This window comes from Mauremys reevesii, linkage group 7 (genome assembly GCF_016161935.1).
Source record: "Mauremys reevesii isolate NIE-2019 linkage group 7, ASM1616193v1, whole genome shotgun sequence".
NCBI classification, from domain to species: domain Eukaryota; kingdom Metazoa; phylum Chordata; order Testudines; family Geoemydidae; genus Mauremys; species Mauremys reevesii.
Window position 1 is genome coordinate 122840841 of NC_052629.1, and position 21977 is coordinate 122862817.

The 21977-nt window shown below is 41.7% G+C and overlaps 1 protein-coding gene across 32 annotated transcripts in view; it reads left to right on the forward strand.

Moving 5' to 3' along the window:
- Positions 1-21977, forward strand: part of FHIT (fragile histidine triad diadenosine triphosphatase) — a 997853-nt gene that overhangs the window by 259365 nt on the left and 716511 nt on the right. For 25 of the 32 annotated variants that reach the window (XM_039481728.1, XM_039481723.1, XM_039481722.1 and 22 more), the window contains one exon: positions 13483-13516. The exons of 4 other annotated variants lie outside the window; for them this stretch is intronic. The gene's annotated coding sequence lies outside the window, so the exon portion shown is untranslated. Of the gene's footprint in view, positions 1-13482; positions 13517-14461; positions 14583-21977 lie in introns of all 32 variants that reach the window. 3 more of the 32 variants (XM_039481715.1, XM_039481716.1, XM_039481717.1) reach the window with 1 other exon arrangement.

The window sequence follows — 21977 nt, forward strand, 5'->3', positions numbered from 1 at the left end:
GAGGAAGGCCACACTGCCTCGCTACAGGCATCCTGTATTGTTATTCTATTGTACATCTTTCATAAAATGCCTTGGTATGAAAAAACTGTATGAATAGTCATTGCCAATATTTCTGTTCAGATTCCTGCTGCAAAATGTAGCATTAAATTGCTGACAGCCCCACAAGATTATGGAATGTATTTAGGGAGACTTCATAACAGCAGCATCAAATGCCAGTGTCAGTGGCAACCAATACTACAGATTTCCACAGCGTTTGCAATAAAATTTCCCATTAGTGAATTGTGGGTTCATTAGCCACCCTGGCTCAGGTACTTATGTCTCCTCCTTCATTATAGAGGGGCCATAGTCATCCCTGGTGTAACTCCATTGAAATCAATGGGATATTAAAGTGTTCAGCACCTCTGAAAATTGGCCCACTGGATTTAGGTTCCCAATCTAAAAGAGTTGGGGGCTAAATAGTAGTAGCACTAATGTATTTATTATGGTAATACCAAAAAATCCTAATTTAGACTCAGGGTCCAGTTGTGCAGAATGCTATACAGACATAGGCCTCAGTCTTGCAAAAGCTTATGCATGTTAGTTTATGCAACATTGTGAGCTGTAAAGCTAAGCATGAGAATAGCCATACCGGCTCAGACCAATGGTTCATCTAACCCAGTATCCTGTCACAGAGGCCAGTGCCAGATGCTTCAGTGGGAATGAACAGAACAGGTAGGGTGATCAAATGTCCGAATTTTGTAGGGACAGTTCTGATACTTGGGGCTTTGTCTTACATAGTTCCTATTACCCTCAACCCCCATCCTGATTTTCCACACTTGCTATCTGGTCACCCTAAGAACAGGGCAGTTATTGAGTGTCCAGTCCGAGCTTCTGGCAGTCAGAGATTTAGGGACAGCCAGAGCAAGGGGTTGCATACCTGACCATCTTGGCTAATAGCCATTGATGGGCCTATCCTCCAGGCATCTCTCTCTATAGGAGGGACTGTGTAGAGAGGAGATAGTCCCTGCTCCAGAGGGCTTAGTAACTTGTCAGAGAGGACAGACTTAGGAAGGAACCATGGGACCTGCTTCTCTAACCTGTAACTTCCTTGCAGAAATGTATTGTCTAGCATTATTTAATTAGGAAGCATCAATTTGTTTATAAAAGAATCTGAAACCTGACAGATCCAGACTTGGTATTTTTGTTTTGAAAATGTGTGTTTTGATTCAAAGTTCTGGAACAAAATATTTTCTGTCGTGTTTTTTTTTTAAATAGGTAAGTAACCACCCATGTTGATGAACTAATCAACAGTAATTGGCACCAAAATCAATATGTTCATTTGAACAAACCCATCAGACTGAAACCAGTTTTCTTTAAAAAGTGTGTATATGCATCATCCTCATTAAGCTGTCTGCTGTAACTCTAATACTCAATAGCTGACTTATTTGTACTGTATGTTCTTCACTCCCAAGAATTATAACGCTGTGCTATGAGGCCAGACTATAGCTACTTAATAGAAATTCATGCAGTTGACAAACAATTGATGGAGATTTAATAGAAGGAGTTGAAAGTCTGCATGTAACCTCTGACAGCATTTAAAAATCATATACACATCTGTCTGCTTTAGTTTTAAATAATGTTTTTCTAAGTGATGAGCTGAGGAGTGAATGCGAGTGAGGCCAACTAAGGTCATCTAAATGACCATAGTGGGATAGTTCTGTAAATATATCTGAAATATTTTCATTGTTGTCTTGAAAATTGATCCATATGTAGTATATTCTTACACCAGGTACAAAAGCTGTTTTTAGCTGGTCAAATTTCTTGGTTGAAAAAATATGTTCTGTTTTTTGTAGGGTGGAGGAAGGCTTTCAAGGGTAGAATAGCAGAGTCTAAGGGCTGGTCTACACTACCACTTAAGTTGATGTAACTTACATCGCTAGGGGTGTGAAAAAGACACACACACCCCTTGAGCGACGTAAGCTACATCGACCTAAGCACTGTCCACACTGGTGTTATGTTGGTGGGAGATGCTGTCCCGGAGACATAGCTTCCACCTTTTGTGCAGGTGGAATAATTATGCTGACGGAAGAGCGTTCTCCCATTGGCATAGTGTGTCTTCATCAGATGTGCTGCATTGGTGCAGCTGCACCGATGTGCGGTAGTGTAGACATGCCCTAAATAGTATGGTGTTTCTCTTTAATGTGGTGAGAAGGTCTTGTTTCCTTTTTTTTTTTTAAAAAAGCTTTTTGATTAAAGGGTGAGGGCTTTTTTTAAAACAGTTTTTACTCTATAATTGCAATAGTATTTCTATAATCGAGGTATTAAGCCTTCCTGCCAGGAAAGGAAAGAACAAAGAGGCACATTTTATTCATTGCTGTAACTTGAGTCAAAATTGTCCTTGGATATTTCATGGCCCAAGTGAGCTGGTATAACTGTTTGGGGCACTTTATTATAGCTTTTTGCATTATCTCTGCTACAGGCTTTACCTTTTGTAATAAATGTAGGCTTACCATCACTTCAAAGAGTGAAGCATTGTGGAGAGTAATCCCTTCTGAGAATTGATGTCCTGTAGAATGATTCCTTTTGTTTGAATGACTTACTAGATGTCCCCTTTCTATCAAGCCAGAGAGCATCAGGAGTTATCATCCATCCCTTGCTCTCTCTCTACCAGTGGATGCTAAATACTACATGTTAGGCATGGAATAGATCCCTGCAAAGGAGGGTTTATAATTGCATCCAACTTTAGTGCAACATGGAGGACACCTTTAGAGATGACTTCCTGGTTACTCAACGATAGGGTATTGGAGGAGCAAAGCGGTTTGATGTGATGTGCAGGCATAGAAGATGATGTAAATTTTCCATATAGTCTTATTGAATAACAATCCATCCTAAAATGGATACTATATTTCCCTCTTTAAGACAGTCGCACATGAAACCAATACGATTTTATTAGACAGTTGTAATAGTCAGTGAATTACCATATTTAATTACAATAATAGCGTTGTCAGTGAGTGGCCTCCTCCCTGGCAACCCTCACAGCCGAAGGACAGCCCTGCAACTGGCCCCTCACCTCAGTTTTCTCTCTTTGTTCGTCATTAATTCAAAAAAGAAGCTTCTACAAGTCCAATAGCAGCCCCTTTGTGGTCTGGTTTATTAATGTCGTTAAAAATGAAACACAAATATCCTGTCCTGCTTTTCGCTGGGCATGGCCCCAAACGCCCTTGTTGCCGGAGGGTTTTCCTGCATTAGCAGTATTCCCAACCCTTCCCAGCTGGGGCAACTACCTGGTCTTGGGGCCTTCTGTGCAGGACTCTTTCTCACAACAGTCTCTACAACCTCCTGAGTTCATTCCCTCCCTCCCTCCCTCTGCTCTCTGCAGCGTCCAGCTGCTCTTTACAGGGAATCACCTGCTCTAATTTAGCTAGCCCCGGCACCTCTAGGCCCGCAGGGGCAAGCCACCCTGTTACAAGCCTTAAAATAAAGGAAATGAGAAGCATATCAGTTCCCAAAATAATAGGCTCCTGGGCCAGTACACTGATAGAGGAACAGAGGTCCCAAAACAATCAATGGATACTTATTTCATAGAGCTCTATCTGATTGTTACTACTGCACAGCCCTACAATAGGGCATATCGGGTTAAATCTATATGTAAGGCTGTGCATTTACGCGTAAACATCTTCGCTACACTAATTTATAGAAACATTCTGTCCTCTGGGTACTGACCTATACTAGCCTTCTTCACGTTGGCATACTGCCTACCCCCGGCTCACTTTTCCCAATAAATCATTACCAAACCACAACTGGAAAAAGGGCTGCTGATTTATTTATGTGAAGATGCAATCATACTTTTGACCTTACAAATGACCTTCACCCAGTAATAACAGGCTATTCTTCTTCCAGTAGTGTCCCTGTGGGTGCTCCACTGTAGGCGTGTGCATGCCCCCATGCTGCTGATCAGAGAATTTAAATAGCAGTCCATCCTGCCCACACATGCATGGCTCCCCGCCTCCCCCAAAACTAGCCATGATGCGTGGGCATTCCCTCCTCAACCTCCCCTGGCTAGAGACAGAGTTAAGAGCTCTCCATTCATGGATTGTTAACTCCCAATAGTTTCTGTAAATTTTAGCTTCACTTGAAGCCTTTTTTCATTTAGTACCTTGTTTGTTTTTTGTTAGCCATGCCAAAAAAAGGAGAAAAGAGAAAAAGGGTTTGCCTCCCACCAACTCCGGTGGGGAGGGATTCCCCAGGCAAGAGTATGCCTGGCTCTCTAGGCTTCAGAAAGTGTATTAGCTGCAAAGAATCTATCCTGGTGACGGACGGACGTTCGCTGTGCGTTGGCTGTCTGGGGGAAACACAATCCACAAAAGTGTGATTGGTGCCAGCAGCTAAAACCCAGATCGAGGAAGTACAGATTGTTAAGGCTTCAACTCCTGCTCCTGAAGTCAGCCCTTCAACCCCTGGAGTCCCAGCGAGAACCATCACCACAACTTACTACATCGCAGGCAAGTGGTCCCAAGGAGATGAGCCACTTATTCAAGACCACTATGAAAGGGTCTGTGAATACCCATAGTGAGCCCCAATCAAGCCAGAAGTGATCTCCAGCTTCACTGGCATCATCGGTACCAACAGTGCCATTGCCATCTAGAGTTGGTACCCAAGGTACGTGCAGTACTGAGCCAACAGAGCAAGTCGGTTGCCTGTGCCCATTGAGTCTTTGGGCAAAAGAAGTATCGGTACTGCAGGGGCATGAAAAGCATGGAAGATGTGCCCCAGGGAAGGCTGTGTCAACGCGGTCATCAGCACCAACCCCTTAACCAGTGGAAGAACCCAATAAACGTCTGTGTGGGAATCCCGTTTACTCAGTCCTCTCCATCTCTGTTTCAAACTACTGATGCATCCCTCATAGCAGGGGTCCCCAACGCGGTGCCCACGGGTGCCATGGCACCTGCGGGGGCATCTAAATGCGCCTGCGTCCTGGCTTGCAGTGGAGCATCACTGAAATGCCGCAGAAATTCGGCTGCATTTCGGCGGATGCTCCACCGCCACCATGGTCCTTTGTCTGGCGCCTGCCAGACAAAAAGGTTGGGGACCACTGCCTCATAGGATGGGGCACGCATCTCAGTGGTCACACAAAACAGGACAAGTGGTCTCTTGCAGAGGCAGGCCTCCATATCAACCTGTTCAAGCTTCAAGTGGTCAGAAATATATGCACCTACTTCCTCCTGCTGATCAAGGACACGCATTCAAAGGTCATGATGGACAACGTGGCCTGTACATAAACTGACAGGGAGGTGCTAGGTCTCATTCTTTGTGTGTAGAAGCACTAAAGCTATGGAACTGGTGCATCTTCCACAACATCTTAATATCAGTCGCCTACCTACCTGGAATACACAGCATGACAGCCAACAGTCTCAGCCGCAAATTCTTGCATGACCACGAATGAGAGAGAGTCAGCAATTCTACATGACGTATTCTGACACCAGTAATAGACTTGTTTGCTACTTATCAGAATAAGAAATGTCCACAGTACTGCTCCAGAGCAGGTATTGGACAACACTCCATGGGAGATGCTCTCCTCCTTCCTTGGGACACGGGCCTTCTTTACGCCTTTCCCCCATTCCCTCTATTACTGAAGGTCCCGTTGAAGATAAAAAGGGAAAAAGTGAACATCATTCTGATCACCCCCAGCTGGCCCAGGCAGATGTGGTGCCCTTACCTGTCACAACTGACATTTATGTCCACCAGTAACTTTACTGGTCACTCCTTATCTCCTGTCACAGAATGAGGGAAACCTCCTCCACCCCAATCTGCAGATCCTGGGACTCAGTGTGGCTCCTTCATGGTTCCAGCACATAGAGGCATCTTGCTCTGAGGAGGTATAGGAGATAGTAGAAAGAATACTACTTGTTGAACCTACCTCCAGAAATGGAAGAGGTACCAGATTTGGTGCCAACCCAAGGGTGTCACCTAATACAACCACCCTACTGGTTGTCCTAGACTACCTGTTAATCTTAAAGAAATCTGGCCTCTCTGGTAGCTCACTGGAGGTTCATTTAGCAGCAATCACAACCTTCTACAAGCAGGTAGAAGGTTATTCAGTCTTTTCCCACCCAAATAGAAACAAGTTTCTTAAAGCCATAACAAACCTTTCCCCACAATTCAAACCCCTCACTCCCAATGGGACCTCAGTCTAGTACAGGGATTTTCAAACTCTGGGTCAGGACCCCAAAGCAGGTCATGATCCTGTTTTAATGGGGTCGCCAGGGCTGGCATTAGACTTGTTGTGGCCCAGGCCTGAAGCCAAAGTCTGAGCCCCACTGCCCAAGGCTGAAGGTGAAGCCTGAGGGCTTCAGGCCTGGGCATCTGGACTCAGGTTACAGCTGAGGACCCCAGAGCTGAAGACCTGAAATTTCAGTGTCGGCCCCTACCCCAGGGTGGTGGGGCTCGGGCTTCAGCTTTGCCCCCCGCCACTCCTGCCCCGTGCTCGGTGTGGCAGGGCGCGGGCTTTGGCTTGCCCTCCCTCTCACCTGGGGAGGTGTGGCTCAGGCTTTGGTCCCCCTTCCTGGGGTCATGTATTAATTTTTGTTGTCAGAAGGAGGTCACAGTGCAATGAAGTTTGAGAACCCCTGCCCTAGTGTTAAAAGGACTGACTAGACCACCATTTGAACCCGTGGCCACTTGTTCACTAATTCACCTTTCCATGGAAGCAGCGTTCCTCATTGCCATCACTTCGGCCAGAAGGACAGGCAAGAGTGCAGCTTTGATGGTGCGTCCCCTGTTTACTGTGTTCTTCCCTGCCAAGGTCACACTCAGACTACATCCAAAGTTCACCCCCTGAAGTGATGTCTGCATTTCACGTGAATCAACTTATTCAGCTTCCAACATTTTATCCCAAACCTCATCAGGACAACAGGGAAGTCATTCTCCATATGCTTGATGTGAGAAGAGCCTTGGCCTTCTATTTGGATAGGACAAATGCCTTTAATAAATCTCCAAGACTCTTCGTCTCTGTTGTGGATAGATCGAAAGGTGCAGCTATCTCAGCTGAGGCTTTCCAAGTGGGTCTCTGGCTGTATTAATCTCTGCTACCAACTGTGTGGGGTAACATTCCCATCTTCAATACGCACATGTCCCATGAGGTCAGTCTCCTTGTCAATCACCTTCTCAAGGGTATACCTATATATGAGAGATGCAGAGCAGCTACCTGGGCATCTGTGCATACCTTTGCAGAGCACTATGCCATTCTGGAGGATTTGGCTACAGATGCCCAATTCGATGCCACAGTACTGTCATCTGTATCAGACTGGACTCTGAAGTCCTAGCCTCCAGTGGTGGGTACTGCTCAGGAGTCACCTACAGTGGAGTACATAGGGACACTACTCGAAGTTACTCACCTTGTGCAGTAATAATGGTTCCTTGAGGTGTGTGTCCCTATAGGTGCTCCACTGGTTGACTCTGCAGTAGAGAAGGAACTGAGGAGGGAATGCCCATGCATGCCTAGCTAGCTTCGTGGCAGGCGGGGAGCTGCATGTTGGTGGACAGGACGGACTGCTTTTGGAATTCTCCGATTAGCAGCGCAGGAGCGAGCACACATCTACAGTGGAGTACCCATAGGGGGACATATCTTGAAGAACCATCATTACTGCACAAGATGAGTAACTTTTTTACAAAGACTCCAGTCTGTGTGAGAGGGGAGCTTTACTGCTGAATGAAGATTAATGTACCATATTGACTGAGAGATACCAATGACTCCTGGTAGTGTTGCACCCTTTCTCATGCATAGAGAAGTCAGCACTACCTTCCATCACAGCTACGATGTACAGCTCCATATACTCAAGATTCAGAAACAGCACAATATCCCTGCAGATGTAATTCTTTCTTCCAATTAAGGAGCCATCTTCCAGGAGGCACAGCTAGAAACATCTTTGTTCGGCTTGTTTCATCAGTCATAACAATCCAGTTTACCATCCTTGCTTGATTTAATGGTGTGTGAAGTTAAATATTTTAAGATCAGTCTTCTGAAAGAGGTACAGTATCTTCAACTTTGCTGATTATAATGGAGAAGGGTAACTTTTGCTAAGGAGTAGAGCTGGTTGGATTTTCAATTTTTTCCCACTATGAATTGGAACAAAGTTGAAATATCAAAATTTCCAGCAAAATAAAATGTTGGGGGAGCAGGGGGAATATTGTTTCAGGTCAATCAAAACATTTCACTTGGATTTTTTTTCATATTTTTACTTTATTTGTATTTTAAAAGTAGTGTTTAATTTTTAAATTAAAATGTAATATAATTATAATATATAATCAGCAAAGAGTCCTGTGGCACCTTATAGACTAACAGACGTCTATAACCACGGAGGAGAAACTGCTTTTGTAGTTGGCTGGCCTGGGTTTTCACACCTCAACTGCTAGAAGAGGGCCTCATCCTCCCTGATTGAACTAACCTCATTATCTCTAGCCTGCTTCTTGTTTGCATATATATACCTGCCCCTGGAAATTTCCACTACATGCATCCGACGAAGTGGGTATTCACCCACGAAAGCTCATGCTCCAATACGTCTGTTAGCCTATAAGGTTCCACAGGACTCTTTGCTGCTTTTACAGATCCAGACTAACACGGCTACCCCTCTGATACTATAATATATAATAGTATTGTAATTTGGTGATTGGTATTGTAATAGGTTTTTGTCATTCTAAATAGTAGCTGGTAATTACTACTGAAATTAGTAATTGGTTTGGTAATTGGAATTCTGATTCATAGATTGCAAGACCAGAAGGCGCCATTGTGGTGATCTAGTCTGAGCTCTTGTAGGACACAGGCCATCGAACTTCCCAAAATGATTCCTAGAGCACATCTTCTTCTAGAAAAACTTCCAATCTTGATTTAAAAATTGTCAGTGATGGAGAATCCATCATGATCCTTGGTCAATTGTTCCAATCATTAATTGCTTTCACAGTCAAAAATGTACATCTTATTTCCAATCTGCATTTGTCTAACTTCAATTCCAGCCATTGGATTGTGTTAGACCTGCCTCTGCTGGATTCAAAAGCCCATTCTTAAATATTTATTCCTCACGTAGATACTTAGACTGTGAACAAGTCACATCTTAACTGTCTCTGTATTAGACTCAAAGAGCTCAGTCTATTTAGCTTAGGGCTATAAGGCATGTTTTCCAATCCTTTAATCATTCCCATGGCTCTTCTCTGAATCCTCTCTAGTTTATCGACATCCTTCATGAATAGTGGGTACCAGAACTGGACACAGTATTCCATCTGTAGTACACAAGTGCCAAGCAGAGGTAAAATAACTTTTCTAGTCCTACTCAAGATTCCCCTATTTCTTCAAGTGATGTCCCTGTGGGTGCTCCACTTGAGGTGGCGGTGTGTCCTGGCGCTGTCAATCAGGGATTTTGCTTGCAGTGTCTGGTCGGGGTGCATGTGCACAGTAGCTGTCTTGTGGCAGCGCTGATGCCTCTTTTGGCATGTTCATGCCCCGACCCCCTCAGTTCCTTCTCTACCATCCTGTCCCTACCTATAACAAAAAAAAATAATAAAAAAAATAGATTTTAAAGATTTAGGATAGTACTTATAGTGTTAATAGTTAGTTGGCTAACATTTATGTAGAAGATATCTGAGTGGTTCAGATCTCTCTTAAAAATGAATCGGTTGATTGCCAGGATCTATCAGGTGTAGTCCTATTTACTACTGCCATGTGCAGACAGTGCCCTGCAATAAGGTGTGAGTTGTCTTTTTAACCCCTTTGTTTTATTTCTGTGACTGTAGTGATTTGAATACAATAGCCAAAATTTACTGATATGTTTCAACTGCATTCTTAAACTTCCTTGGCCTTCAAAGAATTCTTGACAGAAAAAAAATTTGCTGTTCCAAAGTCTATAATAGAAAAGAGCATGTCTGAAGAATATTTGGAATAGTTGGGTAATAAATTCTCTAAACAGTGCTTTTTATTATCTTTTACAAAATGTATATAATGTTATCAAATGCCTTTAAAATGGTAAACTTAATAATTTGGATCTCTGTGTGATGTGCTGCTTTTAAGACTAAGAAATGGTAATGAGTGTTTGGAGCCTTTCATTTATGATGTATCTGACAGCATTGTTGTGAATCGGATATGAGATGCATGTGATTATGTCTGCATGCTGAAAATAAACCAGCTGGTATTTGTTCTAAAAGTGTTCAGAGAACGCCCTCTCGTTAATGGCCCATGGCCTGATCTGGCATCTGGTAAACGAATACATTGTCATCCTTACAGTGAAAGTCACCACAAATCATTAATGATTCCAAAACTGTTCAGCATCTTATGCTGTCTAAAATGCACCAATTACAGTGAAAGTGTTCCTGTTAGCAGCATGATTGAATGATAGTAACCCAAGAGTAACTAATTAGCAGAAACTCTTTGTACAAAGACAATAGCCAACTGCTCATTACAGTGCTTGTTTGTCCCTCTTAATCAAGGTGGGTGGTGGTAGCAATATTTCTTTAGTGTTGATATTACATACAGAAGCACCCAGAAGCCCCAATTGGATCGGGGTCCCATTATCCTAGATGCTGTACAAACACATGCAAAGAAAGGGTCCCTGCACCAAAGAGTTTACAATCTAAGGGCCAGATTCTGCCATTTCTGCTCACTCCATTGATTTCAAGGGGATAACTTATGGAATAAATCTCTTCTTGGGTGAGGTTCTTTGCTGTGCCTCCCACGGTATAGCTACAATGCCCCCCCCCCAAGTGCCCATTACTTACTGGGGTTAAATAGCAGTGAAGACATGACATCTATGGTTTTAATGCTGGTTAGTGGCGTGAGTTAAAACCTGTAGGGGAGCCTGGGCTGAATTTGAATTGCTAATCAGAGTTAGAAGCTGAATTGTGGTGCCTTGACTGCCATGTTAACCTAAGTTAGCTAAAGTGAATTAAGAACATACCTTTTGGTTTGCAGTTCAGACATCCCTTAAAAGTGGAGGCCAAGGGAGCCTTGCCACTCTCATGCCCTCCTGATTCTGGGCACTGCTCTGGAGGCCGGAGCAGCCTCCAGAATAATTTTGATAGTTCTGGGAGTTTGTGTAAGTTATTCTCACACAGACCTGCCCAAGGAGACTGAGAATCTCATTTGTGATCAGGAGTGGCAGAAATTGCCATAAGGTAACAACTGCAAGGTGAAGGATGTGATGAATGGATACGGCTGTATCCTTCTCAATGTTTTCTACATTTGCATTTAAAAAAATTGTTATAAAGTATCAACTATCCTCAGCTGTCCCTTAACCCAACCATTTGTTTTTGGATGAATTCTTAGAGGTGGGGCTAGAAAAGGGATTTGAACAAGAGACTGAGTCTTCATTGAGGTAACATGTATAAGTATAGAGATGTGTTGTTAAATTACTCCAATTCCACACCCACGTGAATATTTTTAGGTAACAAACTTAGTATTTGTCTGTGGGCTTTTCAGTTTTCTACTTAATGCTGCATAGACTTAACAAAATAGACAACTTTTTTCTTCAAAAAAACCCCTTTCCATTTTGAAACATTGCTTAGCAGATCATTCTATAATATAGCTAAATGACTCAAAATGTGTAGGCTACATGTAGATAGCAAAAATGTCAGAGAGGGGGAAAACCCTGTGCATTAATTATTATAAATATCATGTGCATCTCAGATCTTTCTGTATATTATCCTGCTTGGCTGCATGGAGTTAATTCAAAGGCAGCTGCCAGGGGAAAATAAAACAATGGCAAAGATGTGGTACTAGCATAGAGAATGCCAAGTGTCATTGAGGAGGCTATTAATCTGGGAATACCCTTGGCCTAGCTCCAGTCATGCTGGCCAAGTGTACTCTTCTGAGGCCAAGCCTAGGCTCAAAGGGGATACGAAAACCCAAAGATGCTAGCCTAGGCAGGAACACCGGGGTGCAGGGGAGGGGATTGTGAGGTGAGGCTGCTCAAGGAGTGTCCTTGAGCACTGACAGAGATGCCAGAAGACATAGTGAGTGAGACAGATACAGCATGGTGCAGCTGTGAAATCTGCTTCTCCAAACCCAGAGATGAAGGTAACTGACCTGAATGGAACTTAATGACGCTTGCAAGGAAAGATTAAGGCTGCTTTTGCTAAAGGGGAATAGGTATATAGGCCTTTATTGTTTTTTGCATTTTGTTCTGTGTGCTCTGTACCTTTTGGTTAATGTTCCCTAAGAAAAGAATCATGGAACGAAATGCTTATAAACCATCACATTGTTTAATCTGTTTGTTCATTATAGCACTCCCACCCCCACCCTTGTCTGATTAGATGGTAAGTCCTTCAGGGCAGGGACAGTCTCTTACTTTGTTTCCACAGTGCCTAACGCACTGGAGTGATGATCTTGGCTGAGGCCTCTGAATGCTACTGCCATCCAAATTAATAATAATAAAAAATTATGTACCTGATTTAGCAAACATTTCCAGACAAATGGTGGGTACCACCAGGAACTCAACGGCTTTAAGAATAGGTCTGGTTTTCACCATTTGTTGTTTTGTTGTTGGTTCCTGAAGCTGCTGTCTCACACTTTTTATCTTCCTGATCATGCCTGAAATCAAAATAAGGCAGATAACTCAGAACTGAGTCTGAAACTTTGTTCTTAACTTACCCCATTAGGTGTGGTACATGCTGCCAATTAAAGTTGATCAAAATTTTTTCATCAGAACAATTTTTCCTACAAAAAATTCCTTTTGGGTGGGTGGGGGCAGAAATTGGTTTTACCAACATTTTGTGATTTCCCCCCCCCCCCCATCGGGTGAATTGGAATGATGGCTCTCCAGCAGCCAGCCTACCATGCTGTTATGAATTTCACTTCTATAGATATTGCTTATAAGGCCTGAAGGAAGAATTGTGATAATCTAGTCTGACCTCCTATATAGCAAAATAATTTCTAGAGCAAATCTTTTGGAAAAACATCCAATCTTGATTTAGCAATTGTCAGTGTTGCAGAATTGACCATGACTCTCGGTAACTTGTTCCAATGGTTAATTACCTTCACTGTCAAAAATGTACACCTTATTTCATGTCTGAATTTGTCTAGCTTCAACTTCCCACCATTTGATCATGTTAGACTTTTCTCTGCTAAACTGAAGAGCCCTTTCTTAAATAGTTATTCCCCATATAGATACTTGTAGACTGTGACTAAGTCACCCTTTATATTTTCTTTGTTAAATAGATTGAACTCCTTGAATCTACCACTATAAGACCTGTTTTCAAATCCTTTGATCATTCTTTTGGCTCTTCTTTGAACCCTTTCCAATTTTTCAACATCCTTCATGAATTGTGGCCCCCAGTACTGGACACAGGATTCCAGTAGCAGTTGCACCATTGCCAAATACAGAGGTAAAATAACCCCTCTACTCCTACTGTAGATTCCCTTGTTTAGGCATCCCAGGATCACATTAGCTGTTCTGGTCACAGCATCACACTGGGCACTGATGTTCAGCTGATTATTGACTACAATTCTCAAATCTTTTTCAGAGTTACTGCTTCCCAGGAAAGAGTCCCCCATCCTGTAAGTATGGCCTAATTTCTTTGTTCCTAGATGTATATGTTTAGCCATATTAAAATGCATATTGTTGGCTTGTGCCCAATTTACCACATGATCCAAATCATTCTGAATCGGTGATCTGTTGTCTTCATTACCACTCCCCCAATTCCTGTGCAAACTTCATCAGTGATTTTGTTTTCTTACATGTCATTGATAAAAATGTTAAATAGCATAGGGCCAAGACCTCGCTGGAAACACACCCATTTTCTATCAGTGAAATTGACAAAAAGCTTTCCTTTATGGTTGCTGAGGCTCAGTGCCCTGACTGCCTCTAAGCTTCCTCCACATAATTTTGCAAGCTATCGACTGATGTCTCTGTTTCTGTGCCATTCAAGGTGCTGGAGCAGCTTATACTTCAGCACCACTCCTCGCCCCCAAGTGGAGTTAATACATAGTGTTAAGCAAGCAGGCTTTCAGAGAGGTTGTAGTACCTGTGATCAAGTGTTAGCTTTGACAAAATTCATTGACCGGTTTTCAGAAAAACCTGGAGTTGAGAGCTGTATTTCTGGACTTTGCAGCAGCATATGACACAGTCTGGCAAATGGGGCTCTTAGTCAAATTGTCAAGAGCACTCCCAGCATGGGCGGCTAATGTTGTTGACCTTCTCCACTGCAACAGACATTTCTGAGTGCACATGTGAGATGGAATTACTGCGTGGAAAAGCCTACTGCGAGCCTCTGTGCTGGCACCGACTCTCTTCACCCTATACGCAAAAGACCTTCTGCTCACCCAGTCCCTCAAGTTTACCTATGCAGATGACATTTGTTTAGGTGTCCAAGCAGTGTCACTCCCAGAGCCTGAAGACTCCCTAACCCCGTCTTGAGTAAGATGGCCAAATAAAGTAGTTGTTGGTATTTACAACCAAGTGTGGCAAAGACAGTTTTGAATGTTCTATCTTTATAATGCCAGAGCAGCTCAGGAACTGAATCTCTCTCTCTATGGACATTGCTTGGAACACGAATCCCACCCAGTTTACCTTGGAGTAACCCTAGATAGATCTCTTAACCACCGGATGAAAATTCCGGCTAAGGTGAGGACAAATAACAACCTTCTAAGTAAATTGACTGATGCTTCAGGGGAGCAAACGCTCAAAGTCTCTTATTATCTGGGTTAGCCCTCTGTTACTCTGCAGCAGAATACTTTGGTCAGGTCTCGTTCCATTCATCTTGCATCAAGTTGGTTGATGTGCAACTGTAGAATGGTTGAGAATATCTGGGCAAACCTAGCCTAGTGCTATACACAGACCTCTACGACCACCCAAGAGCGCACTTGACATCTAGGCACCCATTGTGGGACCACTTGCCCTGTCCAAATTTCTCTGCAAGCTTGATATGGTGTGAAGAATTGCTTGTAGCTGACGTTAGACACCAGTCTCTCATTACTGACCAGACCAGGTGTGTACCCAGCTTTGATTTTCCATGCCGCTTAAGTATTCTTCCAGACCATTTTTGAACATGCTAGGATCAATGTGCAGCCAATCTTCATACCTGTGGCCAACGAGAGAATCCCACACACGTCTGTGGCTAAAGACAATGTCACACATCACTGACTGCCATGACCAGATTTGATTGTGGTCTAAGGGCTCTGCACTTCATTGAAGAGGCTGCCACAAATTAGCTTGGCAAGCTTCACATTTGATCATCATCAGCAGCTTCCTCCACAGTTCTAGGGCTGGAGAGGCAGAGAGCCACGGTACACAGTTTTGCTGGCCACAGAGCTGGTGGGTAGGCTGAGCAGCTGAGCTGTCTGGTCCCAGAGCTCAGAGGAGGTGGGAAGCCAAAAAATGGTTTAATTTCTTCTGAAATGGAATTTTTCTGGAAAACCCTTCTAAAAATTCATGCTTTGAGGTTTTTTCCCATTTTGGGATGATTTTTTTTCAAATGGAGGGATTTCCGAGCCAGCTGTGCTGCCTGTCCATAAATGATACCTGAATTACACCCCCGTTTTGCATGACAGATCATAATAGTTCTGCCTTGTAACTGTGTTGGTCCCAGGATATGAGTGAGATGTGTGAGGTAATATCTTCTATTGGATCAACTTCTGCTGGTGGAGCGGACAAGCCTTCGAACATTACAGAGCTCTTCAGGTCTGGAGAAGGTAACCAGAGTGCCTGAGCTAAATGCAAGTTGGGGCAGATGCTGTGAGAGATAATGACCCTCTTCATTTTAAGTTAAGGGATAGCGGGCAGTTGGGTGTGTTACAAATTATGAGCCATAAAACCAGTGTATATGTTTAGTCTCTGGTTTTTAGTGTCTGGCAGAGTTATGAATTTAAACTCCCAGGCTCATCTTTTGAAGATATTGTGCAGATTTCCTTCTGAGAGTGAGGGCTGAGAGGTCAGATATGGAGTGATTGCTTTGTGAAAAGTTTTTTGCCTATGGGTGTTACGGTGTCTTTGTCGATCGTTTTTCTGTGTGAGTTCATTGGAGAGCATAATTGATTTGGTTGGGGCAATGGATACACTGTATGAGGTACACCACATGTTGATAGGCATGTGAAGGACCCCTGGATCTTAAAAAGTGTTTGGGAGGGGGGGATATTGATCATAAAACATCTAGTGCATCAAATGCTTAACAATCAGTCCAAAATTATATTCTGCTCAGACACTCTGGGTATTTTCCAGAGACCTGAAGAAGAACTTTGTGACACTCGAAAGCTTGTCCTTTACACCAACAGAAGTTGGTTCAATAAAAGAGATTCCTTCACCTACCTTGACTTTCGGATTTCAATAAGGCATTCCAAGTCAAATGCTGAATTACAGCACACTTCTGAATTGTGGAAAATCTTGTTGCCTTCAACAGTGGTCTTGCCTTGTTGAGTGACAGGTTTTGGCTTGCTGTTATTTTCATTATGGTTTTATGATACTTTATGTAGGTTAGTTGAAGTGGTATTTTAAGGTGGAGGTTAGCTATGACTTAAAATTTCTTGGCTTTTGTTAGCTAACAGGTAAAAAGAGTGAAGAATGACAAAAGTTCTTACTTTGTTGTAGCTGTGTTGGTCCCAGAATATTAGAGACAAACTTTCAAGCTACACAGAGCTCTTTGACCATGACTCTCGGTTGGTCCAGTAAAATATATTACTTCACCTACATTGTCTCTCTCAAAGACATTTCAAATGATAAATACAATTGGACTGGCTATTATGAGGCTCATTAAGGCCTCATGCATGGCTTTGTCATGAACTCACAGAAAAGTGCAGCAAGTTGTGCTTCCCCAGGAGTAGCTTTAGAGGGAGATTGTGACTGAAGCTAGGTGGGAAACTGTTTTCCCATCCCACAAGAGTTTGAGATTTCACAAATTTTTCCTGTCCTGAATTGGGACTAAAAGTCAGTCTCAAATTTCTGCAGATCAGTATTCCAAATTGTTTTCTTGATGCAGTTAACTGAAACATCCCATGTTGATTCTGAATTGTTTTTTATTTAACCTTTTTAAAATATTAACTAATACAGTTTTAAACCAAAAGATTGTTTCAAACTGAAAACAAAACTTTTCATTTTGAAGGTGACAAGACTATCAACAACGTCAAACTCCTCTCCCAAATATTTCTGGAGTGTGAGACACATTGAAAGCAATCCTTCCCCGCAAACGGTTTCAGTGCAGATGAATTGGCATTCCTAACCTGCTTTACTTGTGGCTTGGAGAAGGAGGGAGAGGATGTAAATGTGCTGGATCTGTAGCTGCTGCTGCAGTATATGTCGTGCCAGTGCTACTGTGCTGGCTGGTACACTGGTCTGTTCCCAACCTCTTCCGCCTCTCTGCCCACCTGTGTGGTGGTGGGAGCTGGTGTCTGTGTGGAACATGTTTCTTCTCATGATATATTTCCCCTGATGCCCACGCACCTCCACACTATCTAGGCCACACTTTGGCCCTACCTGTTGAAAGACTGAGTGTGCAACATCCTTGAAAAACATAGCTTGTGTCCACCTGCAGTGGCTAATCCAAATACAGACGCCCCTCGACTTACGCTGTCGTTCCGTTCCGGAAAGCCTTGCCTAACTCGAATGTTGTGCAAGTTGGAAACGTATACCCGTACGTTACGCAAAAATTTCCGCAACTTGAAAATCCCATTTCTGGCTTATGGAACTTTTTCCATAAGTGCAAATTTGCGTAAGTCGGGTCTTGCGTAACCCGGGGAGTGTCTGTATAAAGTAACAGCCTACTGTTGCCAGCTAATGGAATTGCTCATTTAGCTCAAGCAGTAGATGTCTGTGCTCTAGAGTTGAATGTTTGGAGTTCAAACCTTCCTGCTAATCCTTGATAAGGATCGTTCTATAAGTATGCATAAAAATTATATATATTTGAAATTGGCAACCATATTGGATAATAGCCTTTGCTTAAAAAATCTCAACCTACTAAACCAAAACTTATTCTGAGACTGGAAAAAGTTAAGTAAAGAAAGGATCTCAAATAATAGAACAAAGTTTGTTGTGGTGTTCCCTGTCCCACCGAAACGAGTAACTATCAAAAATAACACTAGACAGGAATGGGAGGGAGTGGAATCGCTAAAGCCCTTGTTTGAAATATTGGCGTCTTGCTATTAGATGCTTCATGTTAGTTTGGTATCAGATGTCTTTTATTGGCATTATACTAGCCACATACTACCTGATGTAGCAGAGAGTACATAGGAAAATAACGTGGGTGACTTTAAAACAAAACAACAAAAAACACCTCTCAAAGCCCATTTTTCCAAAACGCCAGTCATCTCTGCATGATAATTCTGTCCTCCAGGTGCATGTCGCCTTTTTAAAGTTTATATCAGTTGTTCCAGAGGCGGCTTTAGCTGGTTTATTTTCTATTGTAGCTATTCTATGTGCAAAGCATTTTTTCCTAAATTCTTTTAGTGGATGACCTTCCCATAGCTTAAGTTCATGCCCTTTGTTCTTGTACTTGACATGAGCTCATATAACCCTGTAGAGTGTCCCTTTTTTTTTTCCCCCTTCAGAATTCTGTATGCCTTGGTGTGATCCCCTGTTAAATTTCTTTTCCAGAGAACAGACCTAGTTTCTCTAACTTTTTTGATATCCCAAATCCTTCAGTACCTGCATGATTCTGGCTGACCTTTCTTTTGCCTTCTCCATTTCTGTGCTGCCCTTTTCATAAAGTGGTGGTCAGAACTGTGCACATTATTCTAAATGTGCCCCTCGCAAATCTCTCATACACCACACTGTATAATGCTCCTGTGATTTACTGTATATTTTATATTCCTATTTATGCATCCTAGAATTGTTGGATTTTTTAAAAATTATTTTTGATGCTTAGTGCCAATGATTTAATATTTTATCCACCACTCCCTGAAGTCTTTTCTTGTAACATATGACCTTTCAGGGAAAAATTTTCAAACTTATGCTCCTAAAGTTAGTAACTTAACTCCCCAGGCAATTAAAGAAGTGGGGTGATTTCCGAGTTGCTGGGCATCTGCAAGTCATGTTGAGGTTGCTTGGTTCTTCTGAAAATGTGGCCATTTTTATCCATCTAACTTTAGATGCCCACGTTGAAAATTTTGGCCTGACACTGTGTTCTTTCTCTCCTTCCTGTCACTAGTCTAATTCTCACATTTCTCTCATTGAATTTATTATTTTCATACTTAGGATAATATATCATTAAGGATAATAAGAGTAGTGTTTTAGTATACATACAATATGGTGCTTGGTCTGGTCTAGCCAGGCCATTCTGAATTTTCTTTCTTTCCTTCCTTCTTTCTTTCCAGTTGCTGACTGACCTCATCTGTTCTTTTGAATCCTTAAACTCATTTTCGGGATTCAGACCTCTAGGTAATGAATGTGCTGCAGGAACTGAATGAAATCTGGTTTGATTTTTCCTGTACACCAATCCCACCCTCGTTTTATCCAAATTGCCTCCTATATTTGAGATTCCAACTAATTTTTCATCTAATAAAGTAGCTCTCTAAGTATGTCTACACTACAGAGATGATACCAGCATAACCCCGCAATGTAGATGCATCCTATACTGATGGAAGGGGTTTTTCCTTCTGTGTAGGAACATCATCTCCCCAAATAACGGTAGCTATGTTGCCATAGCTGCATCTACACTGGGGGTTAGGTAGGTTGGCATAGCTATGCCTGTCAAGTAGGATTTTTTTCTTTCACAGCCCTGACCCACATAGCTATGTCAATTTTTAAGTGTAGTCCAAGCCTCACTATGATACATTTACAGTAGCCAAAGTTTGCCTGAATAAAGGTAAATTTATGTCTATAGCTCCCTTCCCATCAGGTCCTTTTGTAGTATCCTCAGAAGCATTTATCAGATTGCCAGAGACTCTTCCATTGTGAATCCCTTGACTATCTTTTAATAAAATCAATATTTTTCTAGATATTTTTATCTTTTTGTCCCAGATCAGGGCATCTGGGGCCTGAAGAAAATTGTTGCCATAAAGCTAAACAATTATTAGATTCTAGTAAAGTGGTTTCTGACACCCTGCATGATTTATGTTGGATTATGTGTCTTGGCCCTGATTCTACAAGGTACCTATACACATGCCTGTCTTTAAGCATGTGTGTGGTCCATGTATTTCAGCTATTAACTGTAAAACTATTCTTTGGTTCACCTTTCTTTAATGTTAATGTCCATTTCCATAACTGTTTGTTTACCTTTACACCACCTATGTATTTATTTGTGAATATACACTAGATAGCTTTGACTATGTATCTTTATGACAATACATACTGTAAAGCTTTCTTTTTTTTAATGTGCTCTGTAATGCTCATCCACAAGCTGCAGTTCATGTCTGTTACTTTGCTCCAAGGGAAGGGGGAGCAGTTTAACGATTACTATGTAAATTTAGTTTTTCCTTTTTTAAAATAACTGAATAAGAAAGATTCACATTTTTGGAGAGTCATTCATGTGTTCATTTCCTAATCAAATTATTGTGTGAAATTTAATCAAAAATAACCTTTCTATAGGTTTTTAACTATCCTATACAACTTACTAGATAACTAGATTCTCGCTATAGAATTGTGTAGTGCGATTTTTAAAGATATAGAAAAGTTATCAATTTCTAATATAAATGAGAGGGTACTGTAGAAGTTAGTCTAAAAACATATCTACAGAAATGTACTGGTTTTGTGCTTATTAAATGCTATAAAATATTTCCATAAGTTATTCTTAGCATAATTCATAGAACAGTGCCCCCACTGTTGATTTTCTGCCAATGGATCCTTTGGTTAAATAGTTTAGTTCTTATCTTGTTCAGTGAATTAATATATTTTAAACTGGCTATTTAAGCTGCTCTTGTGACTTGCAAAGTGCCAGTGCCCTGCTTGGTGCTAACAGTTTCCTGGAGAATGGATACAATTTCATCTTATTTTGGAATGATCAGGTCCTGCTTTGGAAATCCACCAGTGAAATTTGAGTTGAGTATCCCACCATAGAGAGAACCTCAGGTTGATTGCATGGACATGTGCAGTGCAGGCAGATTGGAAGTTCAACTATCAAAGTGGCTTCAGGATTGAGCCCTTGGGCTATTACTAGGGCTGTTGATTAATCACAGTTAACTCATGCAATTAATTCAAAAATTAATCGTGATTAAAAAAAATCACGATTAATCCCAGTTTTAATTGCACTGTTAAACAATAGAATAGCAATTGAAATTTATTACATGTTTTTCGATGTTTTTTACATTTTTAAATATTGATTTCAGTTATAACACAATACGAAGTGTACAGTGCTCACTTTATATTATTTTTATTACGAATATTTGCACTGTAAAAATAATAAAAGAAATAGTATTTTTCAATTCACCTAATGCAAGTACTGTAGTGCAATCTCTTTATCATGAAAATGCAACTTACGAATGTAGATTTTTTTATGCATAATAGCACTCCATAACAAAACAATGTAAAACTTGAGCACCTACAAGTCCACTCAGTCCTGCTTCTTGCTCAGCCAATTGCTAAAACAAACAAGTTTGTTTACATTTACTGGAGATAATGGTGCCAGCTGCTTATTTACAATGTCACCTGAAAGTGAGAAAAGGTATTTGCATGGCACTATATAGCTGGCATTGCAAGGAATTTACATGACAGATATGTTAAACATTCATATGCCCCTTCGTGCTTCAGCAACCGTTCCAGAGGACATGCACGCATGCTGATGGGTTCTGCTTGATAACGAATCAAAGCAGTGTTGACTGACACATGTTCATTTTCATCATCTGAGTCAGAGGCCACCAACAGAGGGTTATTTTCTTTTTTGGTGGTTTGGGTTCTGTAGTTTCTGCATCAAAGTGTTGCTCTTTTAATACTTCTGAAAGCATGCTCCATATCTCATCCCTCTCAGATTTTGGAAGGCACTTCAGATTCTTAAGGCTTGGGTCAACTACTGTAGTTATCTTTAGAAATCTCACATTGGTACCTTCTTTGCGTTTTGTCAAATCTGTAGTGAAACTGTTCTTAAAATGAACAACATGT